Source organism: Myotis nattereri (genome assembly GCF_964212035.1).
Source record: "Myotis nattereri genome assembly, chromosome: 3".
Lineage (NCBI taxonomy): Eukaryota > Metazoa > Chordata > Mammalia > Chiroptera > Vespertilionidae > Myotis > Myotis nattereri.
Genome location: NC_138077.1, coordinates 43,145,983 through 43,158,572, shown reverse-complemented (window position 1 = coordinate 43,158,572; position 12,590 = coordinate 43,145,983). Strand labels below are relative to the sequence as shown.

At 41.0% G+C, this 12,590-nt stretch overlaps 1 protein-coding gene across 1 annotated transcript in view; it reads right to left on the bottom strand.

Annotated features, from left to right (window-relative positions):
• Positions 1–7,467, bottom strand: part of VPS8 (VPS8 subunit of CORVET complex) — a 263,787-nt gene extending 256,320 nt beyond the window's left edge. The window contains exon 1 of the mRNA XM_081086229.1: positions 7,377–7,467. The gene's annotated coding sequence lies outside the window, so the exon portion shown is untranslated. The remainder of the gene's footprint in view (positions 1–7,376) is intronic.
• Positions 7,468–12,590: the final 5,123 nt, after the last annotated feature.

Below are 12,590 nucleotides of genomic sequence, written 5' to 3'. Positions count from 1 at the left end.
ATGTCTAATTCCAATGCCTAATCAACCCACCAATGCAGCCAGCCAGTCATCCCTACCCTCCGTCCCTACACACTAGTAAACAGCCAAGCAACACTTCATTACTGGTTTCCAGAGCTTCAAACAGCAGTTCTGGTCATTTAAAATAAGACGTGGTTAGTTGTTCTACCCCAAAAAGCCTCCCACCTTGCAAGTTCCATTCTTTATATCTAGGTGAGATTTTTTTTTAAAATCCATAACACTGATTTTATCTTTTAGTGAACATTTTGCTCATGTGTAACATGACACAAACTCCACAAATTCAGATGTTTCATGTTCTTTTACATTAATTCAGCCTATAAGCCAAGATGAAAACAGTGAAAATGTATCATATATCCATTCAATTTACAGGAACTCATCTATTATCTTTAACAAAGAGAAAGAGAGAAAAAGAAATGATTCACAAAGAGACAGGGACTCTGTATACTGTTCCACTCAATAACTACGTGCTTCAGAGTGAGCCTGGGAGAGGAAATGGATTATCTGCTGTCCTTTGGTCAGTCTCAGTTTTTACAAGCACAAGCAATCAATTTCATCTGTGCTCAAAATAGCAAACAGCATGCTCTTCCAACATGGAGCAAAAACTGGCTTTGTTGGACTTCCTGAGAGATCCTATGTCAATCTCCAACATGACTCTTTCCCAGGATACTTTGAAGGTACTCAATTTTCAAGAGTACTCAATTTCACCTGAGAAGCAGGCCCTGTGTTAGATGCAATGCTACTCTATACTGAGATGAGCTGCTTACCTGACCCCTGAGTTTCTTTCCAAGAATTGGCACATGTAGGTAACTACGACCCACAGTGCTTAGAGCTGTCACTATGAAAATGCCCAGAAGGCTGTTTCTTTTTCTCTTCTCTTGGTAAATGTCTAAATGAGAAGAGTGGTCATTTAAAACTTAGGAGGTACATACAGAACAACAAATATTAAAAAGAAAAGTGAAGGAAAGGAAGAGTGTTTGACATGGAACATTCTCAAAGAATTCATATGTTTGGGACACAAAACTAGCCTAAACAAATTTAAGAAGATTTAAATCATACCAAGCATAGTCTCCAACCACAACGCTTTGAAATCTGAAATCAACTGCAAGAAGAAAGCTGGAAAACCCACAAATATGTGAACATTAAACAACATGTTACTGACCAATGACTAGGTCAAAGAATAATAAAAGAGGAGATCAAAAGATACATAGAGACAAGTGAGAATGACAATACCATACATCAAAATTTTTTGAATGCTGCAAAAGTGGTGGTAAGAGGGAAGTTTACAGCATTACAGGCCTACCTCAAGAAAAATCTCAAACAACCCAACATTTCACCTTAAGAACTAGAAAAAGAACAAAACAATCCCAAAGTCAACAAAAGGAAGGAAAATAATAAAAATGAGGGCAGAACTAAACAAAATAGAGAACAAAAAGACAAAAGAAAAAAAATAATACAATAAAGACCGGTTCTTTGAAAATATAAATAAAACTGACATCTCTAGCTAGATTTACTAAGGAAAAAAGAGAAAACACCCAAATAAACAACATCAGACATGAATGAGAAATTACAGTGGACACTACAAAAATACAAAACACTACACAAGAATACTATTAAAAGCTATACACCACCAAAATTGATAACTTAGAAGAAATAAACAAGTTCTTAGAAATATATAACACTAGAGCAGTGGTTCTCAACCTTCTGGACCTTTAAATACAGTTCCTCATGTTTTTGCAAGCACAAGCAATCATAAAATTATTTTCGTTGCTACTTCATAACTGTCATGTTGCTACTATTATGAGTCGTAATGTAAATATCTGATATGCAGGATGGTCTTAGGTGACCCCTATGAAAGGGTGGTTCGACCGCCAAAGGGGTCGCGACCCACAGGTTGAGAACCACTGCATTGGAGGCCTGGTGCACAAATTTGTGTACAGATGGGGTCCCTTGGAGTGGCCTGTGGGGACGGGCCTCAGCTTGCGCCCCCAGCCTCACAGCCCCACAGCTTCACCTGGCACCCCACCAACGCCTGGCACCACCCCCTCACCTGCTCCACCATCCCGCCATGTTCCACACCACCCCCTGGTTTTGGAAAAATAGGAAAGCCACATGCAAAAGAATGAAACGACTGCTATTTGACACCATACACAAAAATAAACTCAAAATGGATTAAAGACTTAAATATAAGACCTGAAACAATAAAATACATAGAAGAAGACACAGGTACTAAACTTATGGACCTTGGTCTCTGAGTAGATTTTATACTAGTAAACTTGACTCCAAAGACAAAAAAAAGGGGGTGGACTAAAAAGCTTAGAGACAAAAAGAAACCTTCAACAAAACAAAAAGGCAACCAACCAAATGGAAAACCTCCTGTAAGGGGCTAATATCCAAAATATATAAAGAATTCATACAACTCAATGATAAAAATAAAACACACAAAAAAAATCCAACTAACCAGTTTGGCTCAGTGAACAGAGCATCGTCGGCCTGTGGACTGAAGGGTCCCAGGTTTGATTCCAGTCAAGGGCATGTACCTTGGTTGTGGGCACATCCCCAGTAGGGAGTGTGCAGGAGGCAGCTGATCGATGTTTCTTTCTCATCGACCTTTCTAACTCTCTATCCCTCTCCCCTCTGTAAAAAAATCAATAATATATTTTAAAAAATAAAATAAAATATGGGCAGAGAACCTGAACATTTTTCCCGAAAAGACATACAAATGGGCAATGATACATGGAAAGATGTTCAACTCCACTAGCTATCAGGGAAAACAAATCAAAACCACAATGAGATACCATCTCACAAATGTTAGAATAGCTATTATCAATAAGACAAGAAATAACAACTGTTGCAGAGGATGTGGAGAAAAAGGAACTCTCATACACTGCTATAAATTAGTACAGCCACTATGGAAAGCAATATGAAGATTTCCCCCAAAAATTAAAAATAGAACTACCATATGGCCCAGCAATCTCTTTTCTGTGTATCTACCTGAACATTTTGAAAACATCCTATATAATAAAAACCTAATATGCTAAGTGTCTGGTCAGCTGGTCAGCAGTTCAACCAATCAAAGCGTAATATGCTAATGATATGCTAAGGCTGCTCAACTGCTCACTATGACGTGCATTGACCACCAGGGGGCAGACGCTTTGACCAGTAGGTTAGCTTGCTGCTGGGGTCTGGCGGATCAGGACTGAGCGAGATGGGCTGGACATGCCCTGGAGCCCTCCCACAGTCCCTCCCTGGCTGGCCAACCTCCTGCGTCCCTCCCCGGCCCCTATCATGCACCACTGGGATCCCTCAGCCAGGCCTGCAGCCTCTCACAATCCAGGACCTTTCGGGGGATGTCGGAGAGCCGGATTCAGCCCGAGGGACCCCAATGGTGCGCAAATTTGTGCACCAGGCCTCTAGCTTATCCATAAAGATATAAGAACCCCTATGTTCAATGCAGCATTATACATGGTATACAAGATATGGAAAAAAACTAAGTGTTGTTCAATGAAAGACTGGATAAAGAAGATGTGGTACATATACATAATAGAATACTACTCAGCCATAAGGATGAATTACTTCCATTTGCGACAACATGGATGGATCCTGAGAGTATCGTGCTAAGCAAAATAAGTTAGATGGAAAAAGACAAGAGCCATATGATTTCAATAATATGTGGGATATCAAACAGAAAGCAACAACAAACAAATAAACTCAGAAATACAGACAACAGAGGGTGGTTACCAGAGGGAAAAGGAGGTGGGGGAAGAATGAAGAGTGCAAAGGAGGTCAAATATATGGTGACGGAGGGAGACTAGACTGGGTGGTGACGTAATGCAATATATAGATGATGTATTATAAAACTACACACTTGAAATTTATACAGTGTAATTAACCAATGTCACCCAAATAAATTTAATTTAAAAAATAAATGACATTTTTAAAGAAGGAGCCTGGGCCAATGTGGCTCAGTTGGTCCCAACCACTTAAAGGTCCTGGATTTGATTTCCGGTCAGGGCACATAGCCAGTTTGCGGGTTCGATTCCCAGTCAGGGTGTGTATGGAAGGCAACCATTTGCTGTTTCTCTCTCACATCAATGTTTTCTCTCTCTCGCTCCACCCCTCTCTTCCCTCTCTCTTAGAATAGCTGTTCTCAACCTGTGAGTCGCAACCCCTTTGGGGGTCAAACGACCCTTTCACAGGGGTCGCCTAAGACCATCGGAAAACACATATATAATTACATATTGTTTTTGTGATTAATCACTATGCTTTAATTATGTTCAATTTGTAACAATGAAATTGGGGGTCACCACAACATGAGGAACTGTATTAAAGGGTCGCAGCATTAGGAAGGTTGAGAACCACCACTCTAGAATCAATGAAAAACATATCCTTGGGTGAGGTTTTAAAAAAAGAGTGCCTCCCTAACCAGTTTGGCTCAGTGGATAGAGCATCGACCTGCGGACTCAAGGGTCCCAGGTACAATTCCGGCCAAGGGCATGTACCTTGGTTGTGGGCATATCCCCAGTAGGGGGTGTGCAGGAGGCAGCTGATCGATGTTTCTCTATGTTTCTAACTCTCTATTCCTCTCCCCTCCTCTCTGTAAAAAATCAATAAAATATATTTTAAAAAAATAAAATAAAAAATAAAAAAAGAGTGCCTGAGACCTGCCTGCCTGTGTATGGTGCTAAATTACTACTATAAACTGTCAGACACAACTTTTTTTTTTTTTAACTTCTTATAGCCATTTTCAGGGACCTTAATGACTTCAATGTCTTTAAGGCTCGTGACATGGCCTTACTATAGCCAGCTTTCTCTAAATTTCTGCAGAACACACAGACACAACTCTTGATAGCCCCATTCTAGAAAACAAAAATCTAAATCCCATTTAACAAATACAAAACAAGAAGAACTAAGTCTACAAATAGCTATTATGTATAAACCCTAACATTATTCATCAGCTTTATATCAATGTGTTTGAGGCAATAAGTAAAATGAATGAAAGAGAAAAAGTATCACTTCTTTCCAGCTTCTAAGAAGTCCCCCACTATTATGTTAATCTCAAAGACTCACCCCAACCTCAGAGAACTCCTCCTAAGAAGCACATGAACCTTGTGTAAGCTGAAATATATTATTTTTTCTTCCTTCACTAAACTGGTCTGGGTGAAAAGTTAAATTCACAGAAGGTAGGATTCCACTCAATTGTAGACTGAGTAGATGGTGGCCTTCCCACTCATCTTAATTAACTACCAATTAACTGTCACCTCAGGTTGTCTTGGTAAGGTGTCAAGGAGGATGTACAGGCACACGAGATTTATTTTTATTTTTTAAAAGAGCAAGAGCAGAGGGAAAGACCAATTTGACTATGGTTAAAACATCCCAGTACCTGCACCCCCTTCCCTCTGGAAAACTGCCGCTCCTTCACTCCCACCATGTAATTGGTGGTGCTGCCAATCGAATACCATATCTGCCTAGCCAGAGAGCAGGCAGAGGACATTCTTGTGTCCAATTTGGCCAAGCAGTGGTTTTGTAAATACTGATGGTAGGAGTTTTCTCTTTACTCTGGGTGCTTGGAAACTGGAAAGATGTAACTGGGAGCTGTTATACAGAATGGAGATCATTCAAACATTAATTCAAAGTTCAGTTAAGAACAGACCAGTTTAATCTTACAAATAGACACATGACACCTGAAGCTGTGCGTCAAGATAACCTATCTAGCCGAAACCGGTTTGGCTCAGTGGATAGAGCGTCGGCCTGCGGACTGAAAGGTCCCAGGTTCGATTCCGGTCAAGGGCATGTGCCTGGGTTGCGGGCACATCCCCAGTAGGAGATGTGCAGGAGGCAGCTGATCGATGTTTCTAACTCTCTATCTCTCTCCCTTCCTCTCTGTAAAAAATCAATAAAATATATTAAAAATAAAAAAAGAAGAAAAAAGATAACCTATCTAACCTCGAAAACTATAAAAAGATCAAAAGTTAAATATTCTTCATTAAGTTCAAAAGGCCTTACTTTTCATTCACATATATAACTGACATTTGATATCTCAACAGTTGAAATGTCTACGAAAAGAGATACAGCTAAAAATCATCAAGATGTCCCAATATTCTGAAAGACATAAAACATCCCTCCAGGCACAAAGGGGATATATAAAGGATAATCAACATATTACTCTTAGAGCTCTGGAAACAATTTTTGCACATGGAACTATGTCTCTTTAACACATCAAGCCCAGTAGTTCAACCACAATCCTCCCCATCCGCACACGTATCGTTATTCTGCACTCTATGGAACAAGCCAGCTATCGCCAGAGGTTTCACTATCTATTCTTTGCTTAAATTTAACCGCGAGCAAACCCATATCTTACACAAACATATGTAGATCCTCCATCCCCATTTGTATTAAATAGACTTCAAATACACACACCTGACATGCAATTATCTGACCATCACAGATATCTGTAGTAGAGCTGATGCCACAAATTAACATCCATGTTTGTTCGGCTTGGGTTTTTGGTTTTTGTAGGGGTACATTGCGGGGGAGGGGGGGGAGAGAGGGTGTCAGGAGGGTGTGGTAGAGGGTGGGCAATGCAGAGGGACACAAGCCTTCCCATCCATTCTAGGATTGGGAGGGTGTGGAGGATGCGGGCCTATTTGGAGAAGGCTCCAGGTGCTCCTGATTACCCATGCCAGGGAGCCTCTCTCGCTGGTCTTCCTTCCTCCATCCCACCCTTCAGGCCGCTGTTTCCCTCCTTCCCCAGGTACCACCTTGAGAAAACTAACCAGGACGCAGGAGTGGCCTCAAACGCTAGAGACCCACCGCTCCCCTGGCTGCCCTCCCTCTGGGGCACACCTTGCAGGCAGAGAGGCTGGAACCAGAACCAGCCTCCCGGAGTGCGTACCAACCCTAAGAGGTGGACACCCCACCCAAGCCCCAGCCTCACACCTGGGGAGCACACTCATCCCAGTCCTCGAGGGATGGAGGAGCCCACGCCTGTGCCCCAGGCCCCACAGGCGGCTGCACACCTGTTCCGTCCCCGGGGAGGCGTGTAATCACCGGCCTCCTACTCTCACAGTCTGGGGGAGCGGGTGCACCTGTCTCTCCGTCTCCCATTCCTTCGCAACCAACAAGTGGAAACTGCCCGACCCAGTCCCAGGCCAAACGAAGGGCACACCCTTCCTGCCCGGTGTCAACCCCGCCCGGCCGGTGGGCCCCAGTCCAGTGAGCCGGTCAGGGGCCGCTCCGTCAGCCACCCCGAGGCCGCGCAGCTGTCGCGCGGGGAAAAGGGCGGCAGCTCAGGGAGCCGACGCGCGTTCTCTCCCCGCCGGGGATCCAGCCCCTCCCAGCACCGCCGGCCCACACTTTACCTGCGCCCGTAGCTTTTCCAGCCCAGGACCCCCGGCCACGAGACCCCTCCCCCTGCCCTAGCCTCACGCACGCGCAGTGCCTCCTATCCCTGCTGGCCACGCTTCCGCTTTCCTCCAGTACCCTCTCCTGGGCGGTCCCCTCCTCTACGCCACGCCCTCATTTAAAGGGCCAGAAACACACCGTCTCAGCCCATGGAGTTACCCGGTGATTTACATCTTTGGAACGGGAGGATGGAGTGCAGATCAATAAATAGCAGCCCCTGATCTAAGAGGAACCCTCTTCCAGCCCTATGTGAATGAATTTAGTCTTTAAGAAAATGAACCTACTATCTTCAGCGATGCCAGAAAGGCAATTGATTCCCAGGCTTTTGGAGTTTGCAACCAGTAATTTTTTCTTTCATTCTTCTTAAAGAGGAACATAGAATTGCCGACTTTTTGTTTTTCTAAATAAGGACAGTAAACACACACATTCACGCTAAAAACCAACTATTATTTTCTAATTTATGAACATTGCTTCGCAAAAAATACATCTAACACCAAAAATATAGGAGACACACACTCTCAAATAAAAAATATATTTTAAATCGGTAAAAATATATATTGATTTCCCTCATTCCTTCTGAAGACGACAATTTTCAGGACAAACTCTTTTAGAGGCTCCACTCTGGATGGAAAAATTAAAAAAATAAAAATTAAAAAAGGCCACAGGCTAACCTGACAAGCTCAGAGAAGGCCTGCATGGCAGTCTTACAAACTCAAAGGCCTGAAGTAATCGCAAAGGATGGTCTGAAATTAAAACTTTAACCAAAAGCAGTTAAAGTGGTAGTCCTGTCCTAGGCCTGTATCTTCCCTGAACAAGGTCAATCTTTACCTTAACTGAGCCTATTGCCTTTTTGCATCTAAGATAGCTGATCTGTGGAATGTCAGGGTAACTTGTAACTTCCCTTTCTCTGGACCCCTCAGGGCACAACCAAATGCCCCTGGGCGCCAGGATGGAGACCATAAATTCCTTCATTGTTATTGTTATCTTGTTAATTGTTGACTGTTAACTATCCCTGTACCTACCTAAGTAAAAGAAGTATGTGTCTATCATTTTAATTTTTATCCAATCCCAGGGACCCCCCTCCCTTTGCTTTCTCCTGCCTCCCTAATCTGTCGCCAATTAATCTATCACCAATGGATTTCATGTAACCCACTTACATCTCCTCCTCGTTTGATTGTCATGTGTAAAACAAGGCGAAAAACTGCCATTTTCCAGAGTATTATCCCAATCCGTTGAGATTCTACTTCCCGGCAACAGTTTGGCACAAATAAACTCACAAAAATTCTTTACAGGTTTGAATGTTTTTATGTTAACACCTCCAAAGATAACATTGGCCCCATGGAGCCTAAGATCAAGGAAATAGAAGGATGAAGAACACCACAATGTGCTCCTGGAAGGAGATATAGAAAATATTCCACTGGGCAGACATCTATTGAGCATCAGCCAGGTTCCCTACACTTCTGGGCCTTTGAAGGACCCAAAGGTGTATGAGACACAGCCTTGCCCTGTGGGTACTCTTTGTCTATGAACTCAGTGTACATTCACATAAAGCAGAGTGTTTTGAGTGGTATAAGAAAGGTATAACACCATCATTTTAGGATCACAGATAAGGGGAAAAGGTGGAACACTTAGGGAGGAGGTGATGTCTTATTAGGGCCTTGAAGGATTTCAGTAGACAGCAGGGAGAATGCCTAGCTGGGGAACAGTGGTATCAAGGCAGTACGGTGGTCCTCCTTAGCCTGACACCGAGATAGTACTGAACCTTACATGTACACATTTTGTTTTTCTCCTATCTATACATGCTTACGGTAAAAATGTATAAATTAGTCACAGTAAGAGATTAGCAACAATAACTAGAAATACAAGAAAACAATTATAAAATATACTGTAATGAAAGTTATGTGAATGTGGTCTCTCTCTCTAAATACCTTATTGTGCTGTGTTCACCTTTTCACTTAAAGGAAGCAGTTTAAGGCTTCTATTTGGCATGTTCAAATTGCCAGCATCATTATTTTTACATTTTGGGGCTATAATTAAGTAAAATAAGGGTTAAGAACACACACTCTGTAATACCGAGACAGTCAATCTGATAACCCAGATGGCTACTAAGTGACTAACGGGCAGTCGTGTCTACAGTGTGGATACTCTGGAAAAAAGAATGATTCACTCCCCGGGGGGAGCTGGACAGAGAGCAATTTTATCATCCTACTCAGAATAGTACGCAATTTAAAATTTATGAATTGTTTATTTCTGAAATTTTTCATTTAATTCTTTTGGACCATGGTTGCCCTCAGGTAACTGAAACTGCAGATAAGGGGGGACGACTCTACAAAGCAAGATTGGGGACTACCTGCTGGCCTGTGTGGCTGTGGCATGGACAGTGGCTCTCAAACTTCTTTGATCATCACTCACAGTAGCAAATACATTTCAGCTATGGCCTAGTATATATACACATATTGTGTGTGTATGTGTGTATATCTGAGACAGTAATTATTTTTAGTACATATGTGCAATGCAACTTGGTATTTTCTATTCTGGTTATTCTTATGCTAGTTACTAAATTGATTTCATGACTCACTAATGCATAGCAACCTGTAGTTTGAAAACACTGGTGTGGAGTGAGGTAGAGGTACATTGGCATATATGGCTGGAAAGGCTGAGTCTAGTCCAGGAGGACACTGAATGCCAAGCTGGGGGCAGGGGGTCCCACTTGCCTGGTAAGAGACTTTGGAGGTTCTGAAGCAGAGGAATGGCATGACTATACCCACAATAACTGTACAAAGTAAATCTGAGACCTGTGGATGGATGTTGTTGGGAAGTGATTCCAATTCACAATCAGGAATGTTAGAGGGTGGTCTCAGCTGATATGCTACGCTTTATAGAGATGTTTACATTAATTAAAAATATTGTGTGCTTATTATAGAAAACTTGGCAAAATCAGTAAATATAAAGAGTAAACCAGAAATGACTCACATTCCAGAAAAAAATACTCATGGTTTTGCCTTTGTGTCTTTTACTTTGCATAGTTACATTTTTGACATAATAGAGCTATATAGAATAGAGTCCTATATCCTAATTTTTTTCTTTTTGTTCAATGTTATATTTTGAACACTATTTGCAGTTAGTAAAATTGTTCACAAGTATCATTTGTAATGGTTACATAATTTTTGATAATGTTTCTTTTAATTTTTTGGACATATAAGGTATTTCATATTTCTTCACTGTTAACAAGAATATTGCCATGAATATTCTTATACTAAAATTTTTGCCCACGTTTTAAAATTATTTCCTTAAGATAGAAACCTGTAAGTGAAATTACTTATTCAAAGGCTTTGAAAACTTTTAAGTCTGTGAATACCTGCCTAATAGCTTTCCAGAAAGTCAGGCCAGTTTCCGTTCTCACCAGAAGCGCTCAAGGGTGCCCATCACACATACCCACCCACATTTATTTGATCTTTTAAAAAAGCTTTGCCAGTTTGATAGAGGAAATTGCCTCTGATTTTAATTTGTATTGGATTACTAGTGGAGTGGAATATCTTTATAAATTTATAAAGTTATTATGGAAATGCAGTTTTACTGCCTATGTTTGCATTTGTGATTGGCAAGCAGTACTAACTGAACTGTTGCACACTTATGAGAAAAAAACACAGGGAGGGATTTAAAAAATAAATAATGTGGTCACACCATATTATAGCCAAATTATATTGTGGTGTACCGTACAAACAAAGTTTAGTGAGAGAATTGAGTCATCACAGGTATGTGGTTAAATAGGTCTGTGCCATTGCAGTCAGTAAAATATTCATGTTGAGCAGAGCGATTTGGTTTCAGCAAAATATCATTACTTATATTAAATCAACATTGTAAATTTTACTTTCTTCATTTGGTAGTTTTGTTTGTATTTAATTTATAAATTTGTTTTGGTTTTACAAATGCATAAAATCTATATATATAAAAGCCCAATATGCAAAATGTCCCCTCGGGAGTTCGATGGACCAGAAGTTCAATCGCTCACCATGATGTGTGCTGACCACCAGGGGGTGGCACAGAACGAAGGAAGGCCCTGGCCAGCAGCAGCCGCTAGGGACTCTAACCATGCACGAATTTCGTGCACTAGGCCTCTAGTATTTAATAAAGGAGTCTTTTCCTTTGGTTTGTGTCTGCACATTTACACATATGCATATATATGTATGCAATATTATAAAAAAGTTTTAATCCAACTCTAGAAATATGTGAGAATTTTTTTCCCTTACAAGGAACCTTAATATTATTTAAGTTTGAGAAACATTGATACAGGAAGGGTTTTTTTTGTTGTGTTTGTTTTTTTTAAATAAATCCACTTTTCTTTTTTTTAATATATTTTATTGATTTTTTTACAGAGAGGAAGGGAGAGGGATAGAGAGTTAGAAACATTGATGAGAGAAACATTGATCAGCTGCCTCCTGCACACTCCCTACTGGGTATGTGCCTGCAACCAAGGTATATGCCCTTGACCAGAATCAAACCTGGGACCCTTGAGTCCGCAGGCTGACGCTCTATCCACTGAGCCAAACCGGTTAGGGTGATACAGGAGGTTTCTTAAAGTTTCATTTGTAATTATCTAAATGCAGGCATTAAGTTTGTTTTTTTTTTCCAAAGGTAAGAGTGGTGTCAGCTTACATAGTATTGGAATTTTTCTATACAGATTATTGTTATGATTTTCTTTCCTTTGGAAAGAGCACCAAAAGCTAAGCTATGTTTAGGGTTCAGACAGTGTGTTTTGGCTTAAAATAAACCATTCGTCAAAGTTAACTTTGTACAGGTCAGTAAGACCCAGACAAAAAAACGTTTGCATTGATTAAACTTGTCTTTTTAACGTAAGACAAAACAGTTGAGCAGAAAGCAATTAAAATGAAACTTCTGTGAAGTGGATTTAGGAAAAATTAAACTCATGAGAAAAATGTCACATGTGCAATGTAGGTGCCTTTCGGTATGGGAGTCAGTGAAGACTGGCTGCTCTGATGGCCAGGAGTTAGAAGGGGAGCATCACCCAAGGGCTGCTGCAGTTGGATGATGTCCTGATACCCAACCCTACTCCTCCAGCTCTCCTGGGACAGGGATTATATATAAAATTATATATGCATATAATTTTAATATATATAAATGTCCAGACACTGCTGTTGGCATTGCATTCA